Genomic DNA, 17,197 nt, shown 5'->3' on the forward strand with positions numbered 1-17,197 from the left:
TTTAGGGCTTCCTTATCGTAGCGAATGTTAGTAAGCGCTAACCGGGCTTATAACTATTACGTTAGAAGTGTAGGAAGTTATTATACGGGCATATATAGGGTGTTTTAAAAGTAGGTCATATATTAAAAAGGTATAGGTAGATAGTAGCGGAGTGGAGTAAGAGATCAATCTTTAACTAACTAATAGTACGAGTATATAGCAATATATTAGGAACTAATATGTTGATTGTGTTAGATGTCTATCTAAGCTAAAGGGGAGAGAAGGTATCTCCCTATAAGCTAAGTTATCGTAGATACCTTAGGCTACTAGATCACTTCCTAATTGTTAACTCTCTTTGAGATGCTACATCTTAACACTCCTACTTATCTCGTATAGGAGGTTATAGTCTACTCACTTCCTGTCAATAGTACTTGGACCTTTTTATAATAGGTTTAGCTAGCTTATAAACCTCTAGAAGTATAGACTAGTCTTTGGTTTTATAAACCCGTCTATAACTATCTCAGAGGTTAGGGTGTACTTAATAGTAATAAGCCTCCTCTACTAAAGTTTCCTAATAGCGTTATAGGTAATGTTAATGTGCTTCGACTTGTTATAAACATGTGTATCTTTTACTAGGGTGAGGGCAGCTTAATTGTCACCTCTTAATTAGACTAGTCTCAAATTTGATACAGTCTCCTAGTTTCTAGTGATTCTTGGTTAATAGGAACAGTCTCCTACTAACTCTAGACAATCTATTTCTCTTAGTAGTGAAGCTAGGAATTAGGACTACTTTATATATATATTTATAGCTATATATTTAGCCTCTATTGTAGATGTTGCTACACACTTTTGCTTCTTACTCATCTAAGAAACTAGTGCCCTATAGAGAAAGAAGACATACCTAAGGATTGAGACTCTGTCTACTTTGTCTATTATATAATCAGAATCACAGTATCTAATAAGGTGTCCTTTTCTAGACTTTAAGAACTGAAGTCCTAGATCAGGGTATGATCTTAGGTACCTAGTGATCTTCTTCAAAGCCTTTATATAGTAGGTGGATAGGTCACTCATAAATGAGCTTATCCTTCCTAGGGCAAAAGCAATGTCTAGCCTTATGATTGTTGCTAGCTATATCTAAGTACTATTGATACTCTAGTACTCTGCCTTGTCACACCTCTTATCTATATAGCTTGAAGGTTTGAGGGCCTTATAGCTGTCTATAGGTAAGTGTGTAGGTGCTGCCTTCTTATAGTTCATTCCTATCTTAGCTAGGCTGTCCCTAATAAAGTGTCCTTAGTCAAGTTTTAGGATTCCTCTCTTCCTATCCCTTATAACTCTTATGCTAAGGATCTTTTCAGGTTCACCTAGATCTTTAATCTTAAAGATCTTGCCAAGTTCTCTTTTGAACTAGAGAACATCTGTCAACTTTAGTATAGTAATTAGAATGTTATCTATATATATAAGGATTATGATCTCCCTCTTCTTATAGATAAGTAGGCATAGATCCACTTCTAACTATATAAATCCAATCTCTCTAAGCTTTGACACACAGAGTTGATTCCAATCTCTAGCTACTTACTTAAGTCTATATAAGCTTTTAAGGATTTTGAACACTATGTTTAGTAGAAGCTCAACTCCTAGTAGTAGTAATATAAAGATGTCTTTATAGAGGGTGCTTTCTATAAATACATTGTTCATATCTACTTAGTGAAGATGAAGATCCTTCTTAGACATAATAGCTATAAACACCCTAAGGGTGTCCTGTCTTACTATAGGTATAAATATCTCTATAAAGTCAACACCAAACTTCTATAAGAAGCCCCTTACAACTAGTCTAGCCTTGAACTTTTTAATAGCTCTACTAATACTTCTCTTAATATCAAAGACCTATCTTAATATAACTAGATTTGCTCCTTTTGGTAGAACAGAATTTTCCTAGATATTATTACTCTATAGAGCATCTAGTTCCTTTTGGATTGCTTCCTTCTAAAGATGTCCCCATTTCTTGTTATTTATAGCATCCTTATAGGATTTTGGAATTAGGACCTCTTGCTTATATAAAATAGCTTCTATAGTTACTATAAAGGCCATTTCCTTAACTTCTTCTAGGAATTCGCTATCCTATAGTATTGAACTGTCTACTAATTGCATAGCTACAAAGAAAGCTTAGTAAAAAGCAGTAAGGTTCTCTAAGAGGTCTATTACTTCTCCTACTTTAGTGGTTAGTTCGGGCTTAGGGACTATAGATTTTAGGGCTTTCTGTTTCATGTTATAGCCCTCAACATTATAGTCAGCCTTTCTCTTCCTAAGGGATGATTTAGGGACCGTCACTTATGACCTAGTAACGTCTATTTCCTAGGGATCTAGGGAGCTTCTCTTAATTAGCTGATCGATTTTCTGAAATTCCCCTGCGTTCTCCGGAGGTTAGGGAAGTTATATAAACAGCTTTCTCGGCTAAGCGACTTTAGGGCTCTCAATTGGCTAATCTATTTCGGGGGTGCTCTAATAGACGCCTGAATAGTAGGTAGATTGTCCTAAGGATACGTTCTTCCTCGGCCTTCCTAAGGGCTTCCTAGCTAGTATACTACTCAGTAGATTTAATATTAGAACATTGAGACCTGTATCACCTCTAGGCTAGTCCTTAAAGAAGTCTATATACATATATTGTTTAACAGCTCTTATGTCTAGTTCCTAAAAGAGCTAGGCTTTAGCTATGTTTTTAATATACCTAATAAACACTGCTTCTTTACCCCTATTTATTAGCTTGTTACTTCTTGCCTATTAAGGTTAGGATCTTATGTCTATATAGACAATAGCTTTGTATCCCTAAACTCTCAAATAGTTAATAGTCGGTTTGATACTATGAAAAGCCTCATCTAGTGAAACCTTAAACCTATCGTAATCTAGGCTATTTAGTAGTTTGTTCCTTATATAAGTTTGGGCCTCTAGTACTTTAGGCCAAAATTTAACCGGAATTTTAGCCTCTTTAAGCATTGCCCTTATAGAGTCCTCTAAGGTTTGTATTGACCTCTTAACTAGTCCATTCTATAGAGAGTTGTATACCTTAGTCGGCTCGAGCCTAATCCCTAAATCCTTCTCCTACTCTTTTACTAATACAATCAGTTCTTTTGTATTATTAAGTCTTACTGCTTTTAGCTACGCTAATGATTTCCTCTCTACTTTGATCTTCTAGTTCTAGAGAGCAACTGGAGCATCTTCTCTTTTCCTAAGAGGAAAGGTCTACTTCTTCCTAGAGAAGTTGTTAACAATCTTAAGCTAGTATTTGAATCCTAGTCTTAAGATTAGTAGTAGGCCATATATATTAATAGATATAAGGGTAAGTCTTTTAGGTCTTCTCTCTATAACTTTGCCTTTATACTTCTTTATCTTTGCTATTAAACATACTCTGTACTAGTGAAAGCCATCCTTAGGGATAGGAATAGGTTCTTTTAAGTCTATTACCTTATAACGATTCTAGAGCAAATTCTTCCTAAAGTGTACAAATCTTCTATACTAAAGCTCCTACTGCTTTAGGTCGGTCTCTAATTAAGCAGTCATAAAGGCATTCTCTATTAGTAGTATATATAATGAGTAATATGCCCGTTCTTATAGGAGAGGAGAAATCTTATTAATGAATAGAACCCCCCTAAGGAGCTTTGTCTAGACAATAGTCTCACTAGAGGGGGAAATAAGAGAAAATAATAGAGGTTGTATACTAAACTACTTACTAAACTAGTTCTATAAAACCAGGTTCACTCCTAGCTTAGGTATAAGTAGGATATCTTCTAAAACAACTTTTCTACTAGCTCTCCTACTCATCTCTACATTCCTAATATAAGTGGCCAATAAAAACCCACCTCCTACTTTGATCTATTTCTTCCTTATTAAGGGAGTTATAGATCTAAAGAGGTAGCTTTAGTTAGTTATATAGGATGAAGTATAGGAGTTAAGTAACTACTCTAACGAGGGGAACTTGCCTTAGACTTCTACAGTTAAGTAAGCCACTTTATTATACCCATTATTATCAGACATTGTCTCTAGGGATAAGCTGTATAAGTCACGTGACTCTTAGGCGGAAAAACCTTTTCTAGTCTTCTTTGCTTTAGAGATATAAGACTAGGCCTAGTTCTTCTAGAGTAACAGTATGTTAGAGCTAAGTTTCTTCACTATTTTCTTAAGTTCTTCTATAGAGGACTTCTCTCTTAGTGTCCTCCTTCAAGTAGGTAGTAGAGTTCTCTTCTTCTTAATATGTGTTAAATTCTAGGAAGATAGTAGTTAGGAATAAGATCTAAGGACCTTTCTTGCCTTAGGTAGACTAGGGCAGTCCTTAATCAGATAATCCTTCTTATAGAGAAGGTAGGAGAGTAGTCTTACTAGACCTAAGGGCTTGACCTAGGTAGCTACTATACTATACTTAGCCTTAGAGGGATCTTACCTAGCTTCTTAAGCTTTAAGGATCTTTAAGGTCCTTTTATAATCTATCTTTAGCTAAGCTATAATAGTATCCCTAGCTATATAGATAGATATTTCATTAAGCTGTTGTAGTGCCCTTTGGCCTCTGTAGCTATGCTATCTTGTTTTTGTATATATAGAGGGGAAACCGTGTTGGTGAAAACCCCTCCTCCTTCCCGCCTGTCTTTTCCTCCTCGTTGACGTCTTAATTTTCCCTTGTTAGGGGTACGCTAGTGTTATGGGCCTGCCCTAATGACTACCCTATCTGCAACCCCCCTCGCTTCCGCCTCTTGTCTATCCACTCCTCCGTCTCGCTAGCGAGGCTAAACTGCTAGAGGTATCCCTACTGTAGTATCTACCGAGAGATTCGGCGAATGTTGCCTTTGTCCCTAATGATTGACTTGTAGTCTCTCCTTCCCGCTTAGTGCCTCTAATTTCCCCTGCCTCTCGCCCACTACGGGCATCGTAGTAGCATATGTTCTGGGTTTTACGATGGGTAGCCACACTAGTAGGCTGGGCTATAGATGTCTAGTACGCGTCTTCTAAATAGGTAGGCCCTTAACCCAATGTGTTCGGACCTGATTTGGATCGCTATGCTTGCCTCGGCCCTTGTCAGGTCCCTATATAGCTGGTAATTGTGTCTCTAGAAGGCTCGGAGCGCTATCGGGCCTGTTGTCTTAGGGGGCTTCTTTTTCCAGTCCTGCTCCTATAGGCAGCTCGCTATCTGTTCCGCTAGGCTTTAGGTCTTAGCCTTGCTCCCGCCGGCCTAGCGAGTCCTACGCTCCTCCTCTTTTCGTGCTAGCCATTCGGTGCTTGTCTGTATAGCCGCAAAGGTAGTAAGGTCATCCTCTTTTTGGCTTGTCCTATGTCCGGCCCCTCTCCGGTAGTGGCTTTCTATCTTATTCTTTGCCTCCTAGATCGTAGTTTGTACTAGGTAACCTGTCGTCCTTGCCGCGTATTGAATTCTCATTCCCCGGATGTACTGGCCGATTAGTAGTGTTCCTGTCTCTATTTCTACCGTGCTTGTTAACGTTGTCTTGTATGCGCCTAGTACCCTACGTAGGTTGCCTACCTATGTCCTGTTTAGGGGTTGCTCTATCCGTTTCGGGATCGGCTTGCCTACGCCTCCTGTTCCCTAAATCTGTGCCCCGTATAGTATAGCTAGTCTGACGATCGCCTTATACATTACTCTTACCTTGTCGAATGTTGCTCCCTATATAGATGCCGTAAGTCTCTTTATCGAGGCTTCGTTGACTTGTACTCGACTCTAGGCTTTCTTAACCTATACATTCTAGCTTAGCTTCGGGTCGAGCCAGATCCCTAGTACTCGTAGCTCCGCTGATAGCTTTGTCTCGTAGCCTTGGATTCTTACCGCCGCCTTTATGTTATAGTATGTTCTCGCTTTACTAAAGTGTATAAGTTGGTACTTTTCAGGGGCGAACTAGGCACTATGCTTCTTTGCCTACTCCTCGTATTTCTTGTGCCTATCTTCGAGGAGGCGACAGTTCTCTTCTGTCGAGTCTGACCAGGCTAGGATGTTTGTGTCGTCTACGAACCCCGATGCTAAGGTTTGCGGAGAGGTGAGTAGGGGGATTAGATTAGACATAAATATCAGAAACAGGATAGGGGAGAGAGTAGATCTCTGAGGTATTCTAGTCTCTGCCTTTACCGGGTCGGACGTGTACCTTCCTAGGACTAGGTATGTCGTCCGTTCCTAGAGAAAGGAGTAGACGAACGTCGTTGCCCACTAGGGGATGCCTTTCTACTATAGGATATATATTAGCCTTTGGTGTGAGACGTTGTCGAAGGCTCCTACGATGTCGAGGGATAGTAAGGACGCCGCTCGGTTCCTACCGTAGTGCTAGAGGGTCTGAATTTGCTCCGTAATTAGCTCTATTGCTGTTAGTATCGATCGCTAGCTTCTTCCCCCTATCTGTGTTGCTAGGAGTACGTGGTTGTCCTCGGCTAGCTACGTAAGTCTCTGGGCTACTATCTTTTCTAGGACCTTCCCTATCGTGTTTAGAAGTGCGATTGGTCTGTACGACTTGGGCTGAGTATAGTCCTCTTTCTGTAGCTTACGTAGCACTACTGTCATAGACTCTCTATACGGCTTCGGGTGATACCCTAGCCGTAGGCACGCGGTAAATAGGTTTGCTAGGCTCGGCGCGATCTCTTCTCTACACTCTTTTAGCAGTATATTTAGTATCCTGTCTAGGCCTAGGGCTTTCCGTCCTTTTAGCTTACTTATAACTCCTGTTACTGTGTTAGAGCTAACCGCCCAATCTATGTCTAGGGGTTCCGGGTATATACTCGGGTCGATATCCGTAAGGTCTACCTCTACTTACGTCGAAAAGAAATGGTCGGCTAATGCTTTTGCCTTGCCCCGGGGCGTAGCCTAGGCAATCCCTTCGCGGTCTACGATTGGGGGGAAGTGAGGGGTTTGCTGCTCTTTAGGTAGTCGTGCCTATTTAGCAAGTCTCTACATCTGTTCCGGGTTTTCTATAACGAGCCCGATCGTCGCTCTCTAGTCCTATAGCTTATCGCGTCTTATCTGTGCCTTCTTCTCTTGTGTCGCGCGACAGTATTGCTCCCACGTCTCTTAGGTATACTCCTTCGTCCACTGTCGCCTTACCCTTCTAGCCTCCCTTACCTTCGTAGAGCATTTAGGGGTCTAGAAGGCCTTCTGCTACGTTAAGGGCCGGAGTAACGGCGTATATTGTTCCGCTGCTTGCTATATGACCGAGGTAATTTGTTCCGCTACTTGATCTAGCTAAGCTGTCGTCTCGAGTTCTCTATACTATAGTAGGTTCGCTATTAGGAAGCCTCTTATGTCGTCCTAGCGTGCCTTCTTCTAGTTACGGCGTGGTTCGCTTGCTAGCTCCTCTATCGCCTTCACCCCTAGCGTCGTTTAGATAGGGATATAGTCTGAGGAGGCTTCTAGCGCGTAGTTCGGTCGGCATTAGACTAGTCTCTCTTTAAGTTCTCGTGATAGAAAGCATAGGTCGATCGTGCTTGTACTAGTACGGGCCTTCCACGTCTCTGTTCCCTTTGGTGTTACTAAGGCCATTCCGTAGCGTACGGTTATATCCAGTAGCTTTTCCCCTAGAAACGCGTACGGGGGAGTGAATTCGAGTCCCTACCGTAGGTGGTAGAGGTTGAAGTCGCCGAGGAGTACTTACTTTATGTCTTGGCTTAGGGTCCGCTCTAGGTGGGCGAGGGTTCCTAGTTCCCTACTCGTCCGACCCCGCGGTGGCGGGTTGTAAACGTTGTGGATCTGGATAGGGCCTTGTGTCGTGTCGATCTAGATTGATGTTATGTCTCCTAGGTTGCCCTGCTACGGTAGTATAACCTTCTACGACTCAAGGTCTATATTCTTGCTTACGTATATATATGTCCTCGGGATGACGCCTCGTTGGCCCGCGATTACGGTGTAGTATCTCCGGTCATTACAAATGGCTAGGAGTCCTTCGTAGGGGTTGACCTATAGTTCCTGTACCGCGATAACGTAGTGCCGTAGCGGGTCTAGCTCTTATAGAAAGTGGCGCTGGACCTTGTCCCTACTTTTGTTTACGTTGTACTATACGATAGTAATGTCGTCGTATAGTATCATTCGTTATCCGTGAGGTCCATTTCCGTGCTAACCTGCTGTGTCTCCTGAGCCTGTATCTCGCTGTCCGGCTGGCCCTAGGGCCGCTAGGGCGCCCCAAAGATTCGCATTTAGCCTAGTTCGTTAGCGGCCCGGTTAAGGTGTCGAGGCCTACCGGGAGGTGGATACGTTTGCGGTTAGGTTCCCTTATTCGTCTCTTCTGCCCTCTTCCTTTTGCTCGGTTCGAAGCCCTTGTCTACGGTAGGTCCCTCCTGCTACCGTTAGGGGTACCTAGCTAGTGTAGAAATCCTTGCTTGCCTCGCTCGTTCTTGTGCTACTATTCTAGTTGGGCATTGGCTTGAATACGCTAGGTGCCTTCTGCCGTAGTATGTACACCTACTCTCCTTTTTTGGGCATTCCCTTCCCTAGTATAGGCCTGCGTAGTGAGGACACCTTGGGGTCTTCTCCCCGTATTTTAGGGCTATGTGACCGTACTGTTGGCATTAGAAGCATTGTAGTACCCCGTGGCTGCTCTAATAGATCTCCGTGTCCATTCTCTCGCAGTTCTAGAATAGCCCATTATCTAGTATCTAGTTAGCTTGTTCCGCTGTCTCTACCTAGATGATAAGCGATGAGTGTGTCTTTTCTCGGTCTACTGTCTTGTGCAGCCATGCCGCCTTCGTTAGTCGTACTCCTAGGGAGGTGTTCTAGTTCTATACTTAGAGGTAGGGAAGGTCTTCGACCTTGAATGTCCTAGGGACCCCGTAGGCGATGACGGTATACTGTTAGTAGGAGACTCGTGCCGACTTCGCGACTTTAGTAGTCCACTCCTTATAGGTCTCTAGCTTTCGTCTATTAGACTCTTGTGCGGTAAAGAGTCTCACTACGCCTGTTGCCTCTACCCTCGCTCCAACTACCTCCTTTTGGCCGATTCTATCGACAATCTCCTTGCTTGTTAGGGCTGCGATTTCTTGTTTTTCCGCCGGATCAGTAATGTATAGGCGTACCGCCTTGCTTGCCTTCGGAGGGGGTTGATTCTTACCTGCTACTACTGTTGCCTATGTAGTTGGTCTCTAGGCTACTTTCTGTGTTACTTGTTGGATTGTTTTCGGGATTTGGTGTAATAGCGCTTTTAGCGCTCCTAGTAGCTATGCTATAGTGTTCTTATATGTCCGGGCTAGGTGTTCGCCATCCCCTAGCAAGTCTTCCGCCTCCGTATATAGGGTCGTCTACGCTATATTGTTTGTCGTTAGCCTCTGCTTTCTATATAGTGGGCCTTGGCTTGTGTCCTAGGTTTTTCCTTAGTCTGTTCCCCGGTTTAACTCTTAGTGTAGAGTGTTCGTAAGGCTGTGGCTCTCGTTAGTTGCTATCCTTCGCTGCTGTTCGGGGTCGCGCTTCCTAATTAGGCAGTTGTCCTCCGCAACTCCGCAACTCTAGGGTCTGCCTTTAGGGGAACGGAACCTCAGTTTTGGGGTTCTTTGTACCACGATTGCGCCGCCGCTAGCGCAGGCGGGTCGCTGCTGCTTGAGTGGATTGCTCGCCTTGATAAGGGCTGTCGAATGAATGGTCCTCGTCCGCTATAGGTGCGCGGCAAAAAATCCGTTTGTTCGGGGGGCGAATATAGTTATCTCCTCCCTAGCTATATAGATAGATAGATTTGTCATTCCCCTGTTCTAGGACCCTATCCGGCCTATGTAGGTATATATCTATTGTTATGTACAAAGGGAAACCCGAATAGGTGAAAACCCTTCCCGCCCCCGACTACTCCTTGTCTAGTTTAGCTTTCCCTCTGAACGTACGTAGTCTATGTCACTACCCCGTTAGCCCCCGCTCCCAGCCGGTCTCGTCGCGCTACGTCGTGTCCTCTCTTCCTGTACTGTTCCTACTAGGCGGTACTGTTCTAGCCAGCCCTTCTCTAGTATCTAGTTCGTAATGCGCCGTAGGTCCTTAGCGTTGTTAAGAAGTGCCCCAATCGTCCGGTTCCTCGCCTTTGCTATCCACTCCCCCCTTCCTAGCGACCACCTCGGACAGACGAGGAGTGCGTGCCGTACGTTCTAGGAGCGATAGCCGTAGGGGTAGCTAGTATTCGTGTATCCTAGAACCTTCCTCTATGATAGGTACCCCTAGAGGCCGATGTGTTCGCTTCGCAGTTGGGTTGCTATACTACTCTGTGCCCTCGTAAGGCGGTAGTAGATAAGCTTCGGGGGGTGCTTGACCGCGGATTTTGTAGCTGACCATTCCTTAGGTTGTCCCGCTGGCTAAGGGCGTCCACTATGCCCTACAACCTGGTTGTTCCACCTCTCTTTCCATAGTTGCTCTATAAACGATTTCTCACCTTCCCATTATGTTGCTAGCTGTTCGTCCCTTGCCCGGTAGTTCGGCTCGTTTCCGGGTCGAATGCCCCTATGCGCTAGTACTGATTCGCGGGCCCTTGCGACTGTACTGGCGATGACCTTCTGTACTAGGTACTGTGCCGACTTGCCTAAGTAGGAGGTCCGTAGTCCCTGGATGTATACGTCGATCGGCGGTATAGCGGTCTCGTGCTCAAGCATCCTCGTTAGTGTCGACTTATATGCCCCGGTGACCTTCCTTAGGCATTGGTTTTAGATCTTCGCTAGCGGCGCGACGAGTCCCTTCGATAGGCAGGCCCTCTCGCCTAAGGACCACACTTGGCTGCTATAGGTAAGGACTGGCCGTACAATAGCCGTATATAGAAGTCGTGACTGCCGGAAGTCCGCCCCCCATGTGGACGCAGTGAGCCTCTGGCATGATGCCATATTCTGTTCAGCTTTCCGTAATATTGCCTGTACGTGCTTCCTCCACCGTAGCGCCGGGTCCACCCATAGTCCGAGGATCCTGAGCTGATTTGCCGGGTTAGTCGTGTGCCCCTGTATCTAGATAGAAGCTTGCATATTGTGGAACCGTGGCCGGCGCGTAAAGTGTATCAGATTGTACTTTTCTGGGGCAAACCGAGCCCCGTGCCTCCTAGCCCAGTCCTCGCAGATCTTGTGCTTCTCTTCTAGTAGCCTACAGTTCTCCTTAGTCGAGGAAGACCACGCTAGGATGTTTGTGTCGTCTACGAAGCCGCTCGTAGCGGTGTTCTGGGATTCTAGGGCTGGGAGTAGCGTCGCTATAAAGAAGAGGAACAGAATAGGTGCTAGCGTTAAGCCTTGCGGGATTCTAGTGTGGACTGCTTGAAATGGGCTTCTGTACTAGCCGACCAGGATCGACGTACTACGGTTTTGGAGGTAGGACCGTACGAAGTTGACAAGCCACTCAGGGAGTCCTTTCGACCTTAGGATGTAGAGTAGCCGCGGGTGTGACACGTAGTCGAAGGCTCCCGATATGTCTAGGCTAAGTAAGGAAGCCACCTTGTCCCTATTCTTATACTAGATGGCCTTTACCTAAGAGGTGATAAGTTCTATCGCGGATAGCGTCGATCGCTGTAGGCGCGCACCCATCTAGGTGTCCGGGAGTAGGGAGTGTTCCTCTGCCGCCTCGGAGAGTCTCGTTGTAACCAGCTTCTCAAGCGCCTTCCCAAGAGTGTTAAGGAGCGCAATTGGGCGGTACGACTTCACCTGCGTATAGTCTTCCTTCTGCGGCTTGCGTAGGACCACTGTCGTCGATTGTTTAAAAGCTATCGGGTAGTACCCGGTCTGTAGGTAGGCGTTGAAGATCGCTACAACTGCTAGGGCTAGTTGATCTCTACACTTCTTTAGTAGCTCGTTTGGGATCCCATCCGGCCCCGGGGCTTTCTTCGCCGGCAACTTCCTTAGCACAGCGGCAACTTCTCCCTCGGACACCTCCTGTTGGACCGCGATGCTAGGGGCTAGGGGAGTAGAGCTGTTTATGTCGCTTAGATCAGCCTCGACTGGGGGCGGGAAGAACTTGCTAGCCAGTAGACGCGCCTTGGCCTCGGGGTCGCTAACCGGGCCACTAGGCGATTGTAGCGCTGGGATAGAGAAGGAGGGGCCCTGTGTAGGGTCCTGTCGGGCCCATTTCGCTAGCTTCCACATCCTCTCTGGCTTGCCGGCGATTTCTTCCACTGTGGCCCTCTAGCCGACTGCTTTCTCCCTTCGTATTATGGCTTTCTTCTGTTGGCATGCCTCCCTATATACGTTCTAGGCCTCCTTGCTATGGCTGCTCGTCCACACCCGGCGGGCTCTCCTTGCTTCTCTTACTACCGCAGTGTACTCCGGCGTCCAGTATGGTTTGGACCATGTCGTTGGTTGGGCAAGCGGAACGTGAAGTGAGGTCGCTTTTCTTATTTCGTCTGTCAACCCCTAGACTGCTTCGTCTATCTCGTCTTTACTGTTGTATTGCTGCTACGCGATCTGGACTAGCCTCTTAGAGTCATCGAGGTACGCCTAGATGTTGGCCCAGTGGGCCTTTCCCCAGTTTGGCTTAGGGGTTCCCGCTGGTGTGCGTTGTATCTGTGTCGCAATAGAGGTCCTGACTGGCATGTGGTCTGACGACGCCTCGAGTTCATGTTCGATCCCACAGTAGGTTACCGTGTAGTAGTGGCTATCTGAGATCCAGGAGAGGTCGATCGTGCCTTGGAGTCCCCCTTCTCTTCCAGGTGCCCAGGTCCTTCGGGGTATTGAGGGCAATTGCGTTGCTCGCCATCAAGTCGAGTACTTCGTCGGCTATAGGGTGCGGCTGCATAAGGCTTTCCTAGGAAGGGTGGTGTATGTTGAAGTCTCCTACTACGATGTGGCACCCTTGTCTCTTGAGCGCACTGTCTAGGTGTCTACAGACCCCTAGGTCGCGGCTAGACCTCGAGGCTAGCGGTTGCATATATAGGTTGTGTATCCAGGTGCTACCCACGTGGAGGGAGGTAATATCGCCCCCGCCTTCTTCGTCTACGTAGTACACTACCTCCCAGTCGGATTCTAGTATGTCCTTGCTGACATAGAAGCACGTGCGGGGTCTGCCGTCGCCTCGTAGGCATGTCGTATAGCCTAGTAACTTGCAGGTCGTTGGTCTCTTATAGTGCGGGTTAATCCATGGCTCCTAGATTGCAAGGACGTGGTGGACGCGCGGGTCCGCCTCGTGTAGGAAATGGTTCTGGACTATATCCTTGCTATAGTTGACGTTATACTGGATGATACTAAGCGTGTCGAGGCTAGTCATCGGTATCGACAATCATTTCCTCTGTATCGTCCTGTGTCCTACTACCCTGTGCGTCCTGGTCTACGCCTATCGGCTGTGTACTAAAGGGGAGCCGGGCCTAGTTAGATTCCCTCGCCGTAGCTAGCAGAGCACGTGGCCTCCCGTACGCCCTAGGTTGCGCATCCTTTACATCGTTCTCGGCCCTAGGGCGCTTGTGCCCGACCGCCGCTAGTTAGTTCCGGTGTGGGCTAGCCTCACGGTCGCCGTAGAATCTTAGGGCGACGGTTCTGTTTGTGATTGCCTTGTTTTTCGCTAGTTTCCGCTGTGGGCATTCCGTACTATACGATAGGTAGTGCCCCGGACAGTTCGCGCACCGTCTCGTAGTCGATGTACAGTCCCTAGATATATAGTCTCCTATACAGTTCGAGCAGGCCTACTTGTTTGTACACGTGTAGGTTTGGTGTCCATACTGTTGGCATTTGAAGCATTGGAGGACACGAAAGGATGAGGAGTGCTTTTCTACTGTCTTGAGGCTGTATTGCTAGACCAGGCCTTGTTCTATCGCTAGATCCGCCGCTTTCGCGTCTTGTAGCCATACTATTAGCGCCGAGGCCTTCTTGCCTTCTGGCCATTTCCTATGGAGCCAAGTCGCCTTCTAGATTGGAGAGTTAAGAGTGACCGGGTTGTCCTCTTAGAGAGCGCGTAGGTGACCCTAGTTGGTTAGGTCAAACTCCTTAGGCATGTCGTGGACTAGGATCGTGAATTGTTTCGTTAAGACCTTCGCTAATGCCGCAACCTTAGATGCCCACTATAGCTGTGCCTCTAGGTGCCTCCTAGCAGTAGTAGAGCTAGTATAGATCTGTAGAGTGCCGTTAGACTGTTGGTTCACTGCGACCACCCCTAGTTAGTTGATTCGTTAGGCGAGCTCCTTGTTCGATAGCTTCGTAACTTCGGCCTGGTCTTCCTTTGCTACAATACGGATCGTAACTGTATCGTGCGTTAGGCGGGGGCCTAGTATCGATGCCGCGACCGATGCCTAGCTATAGGGGTGTTGATTCCGGGTGGCCTTGCTAATCGCCTAGGACGTCGTCCTCATTTCTTGTTGCCCTCGGTGATACGACAGTACAAGCGCCGTGCGTAGCTAAGTGATCATTACCTATAGAGACCGGTAAGGGAGCTGATCGTTAGTTTCCATACTTTTTGCGTCCTCTATAAGTTGCTGCCAGTTGTCTTAAGGGGGCTTCGCCTATAGGGCCGTAGGCGCCGTTAGTGCCGTAGCCTGGGCTGCTATTGCCTAGGAGTTGCCTAATGTAGCTAGGCACCTCCGCGGCGTTTGGAGCTGAAGAAACAGGGTGAAGAGAGCTTCAAGCTGTCCAGATTGAATGAGGTAGAGCTCCCTTAGTCCTAGGGCAAGGAAGGAATCGTATTTAGCAAGCTAGCTACGAGATAAGGTGACAAGTCTTAACCGCGCTTTCCCACTCATCTAGCACCACCGTGTAGCCTCGTTTCGAGAGGTTAGCCCGGAGCAAAAGCTTCCCTCTACGCCCTCCCTCCCTGTTTGCTCCTTAAGCCAATATCCACCTCTATAGGCCTAAGCCCTTTAGTGCTCTCTATTGACCGACATACGCATCCGTCCTCTCGGGCTGTATAGACAGTGTCAGCCGTCGCTGCCAGTGTACACTACGCCCTAGGTTTTGACGCCCTTCGCGTTACCGCAGCCTATCTCTAGAAAGCGGCCGTCTATGCCTCGTAGGTTTGCTCGGGGCACACACCACGCCGGGCAGCGTACTCCTTACGTTTCCACCTACTAACCAATATGAAGTTCCTTATCACCCTGCCCTCGATCCTCCCCGATCACAGAACTAATCCACTTGCATTATACGTCTTTTCCCCGTCCTAACAGCCGTCTTTTCCTTGCTTAGGCTATCGTCTTTTCCTCGTCGCAATCTACTATGTCAGACTAGGTGCGTTGTGTAGCGGGATAGGCAGTGCCTTAGGCAAAACCCTCGTTCCTATACCGGGTGTTTAACAGGCCCTTATAGGCTTCGTCGCGTGTCCACCTACCCACCGCATTGCCCGCTAGCAAACACCAGATTGTTTCGTAGTCCGCTCGACGCCGTTGTATAGTCCGCTCAGTTGTTGTTCTATAGTCCGCTCGTCCAATGTTCGTCGCTTAGCCCGCTCGGTTTACGGTCTCCGGAGGTAAAAATTCTGCACTTATACTAGAGGTGTCCTATCGAGCGTATAGGCCACGGTTCCGCGCCCTTCTTACACGTAGAAAGAAGAGGGACTCGCTCCCGACACGAGTACACGCTCGTCGGATGGTTTTTATACCCGTTTTACTAGTAGTCCTCTGTTCGCCGCGGCTTCGCCTACGCTACGCGCCCGTCGCGCCCACGACGCTCTAGCGTGAGAATACTTGGCTCTCTCGTAGCTAGACGAGAGGTTCGTAGCCGACACCACGTACAGGTGATTCTCGTCGTCGACCTCCCTAGCTATATAGTAGTCAGGTAGTAGTGAGCTTAAGAGCTAGGTCATCCTTATATTAGCTTTCCTATAATGCTAACCCTCTAGGTCAACATTAGCAATCCTTTTTCTAAGAGAAACTAGGTGTGTCTATACAGATCTAATAGTAAACTCTTTACTTATCTCAAAGGTCACAAATTGCTTTATAAGCTCATATATCTAGGTTAGTAGCACCTAGCTATACTTGTTCTAGAGATATACCTACTTCTTAGTAGCTCTTCTAGATTTATATAAGCCCTTAAGCTCAAATTCATCTTCTTCTATAATCCTACTAAGGATACTGAAGTTATATACTATATTATGTCTTATCTATATTAGCGTATTAAGGATCTCTTTAGTTATAGCCTCTTCTTAGAGTTGCAGAGTCTTGCCCTTAATATTATTAAAAGACACTTCTATTAGGTTATTAATTGTAAAGAATGCTAATTAGCTCTCTATCTTATATCTCTAAAGGTTGAACTATCTCTTCTAATTGTCCCTCCTAAGAATTAGGATTTTGCCTCCCTTCTCTTCTATCTTCTCTTAGTATAAATCTATAATAAATTGGATGTAATAAAACAAGGTGTGTATGTTCTAAAGTAGTGGCTCAGATCCTACTAAGGCTTCTAGTATAGAATAGGAAAGTTCGTAGGTGTAGATTAAAGTAAAGAAGGAGCGGTATAAGGTCTCGGGGCTAGGACATAGGTCTGTCTCTCCTAGTAGATGTCGCGATCCGAGCGTGCACATGGGCAACATCCCATCATCAAAACTTGAGGCCACGTACGCTAAGAATCAGGTGACTGATTAGTCACCTGCAGCCTCTTCAAGAGCAACACTTGTCCATTCTAGATAGACACATGCAATACACAACCTGCTTTTGAAACACCCTATATGAGCCCGTACAATAACTTCCCACACTTCTAACGTGATAGTAGAGCTTCAAATGACTTACTTGAAGTCCTTCTTAATAGTATCTCGATGTAGTTCTACCTATAGAGTATCTTTAAGGTATTGGCTTTAAGTAAGCCGTATAGAGTCCTTATCTAGGTTACCTATTACTTAGTATCGAACTAAGCTCCTTAATAGGATAGACGGGGTAGACTTCTAATTCCTAGATGTTTTCTACTACGATAGTAAGGGATATAACTAACCTATACTAATATAGGTTGCTCTTATTCCTATATAAACCCGGGCTTATGACCTATTAAATAGGTACGGGTAGATAGTAGCGGAGTGGAGTAAGAGATCAATCTTTAACTAACTAATAGTACGAGCATATAGCAATATACTAGGAACTAATATATTGATTATATAAGATGTCTATCTAAGCTAAAGGAGAGAGAAGGTATCTCCCTATAAGCTAAGTTATCGTAGATGCCTTAGGCTACTAGATCACTTCCTAATTATTAACTCCCTTTAGGATACTATATCTTAATATTATATATTATATATGTCTATCTAGAATAGATAAGTGTTGCTCTTAAAGAGGCCATAGGTGACTAATTAGTTACCTAATTCTTAGCGTACGTAGTATTAAGTTTTAATACTAGGATGTTACCTATA

This window comes from Fulvia fulva, chromosome 9 (assembly GCF_020509005.1).
Source record: "Fulvia fulva chromosome 9, complete sequence".
In the NCBI taxonomy this organism is placed as follows: Eukaryota; Fungi; Ascomycota; class Dothideomycetes; order Mycosphaerellales; family Mycosphaerellaceae; genus Fulvia; species Fulvia fulva.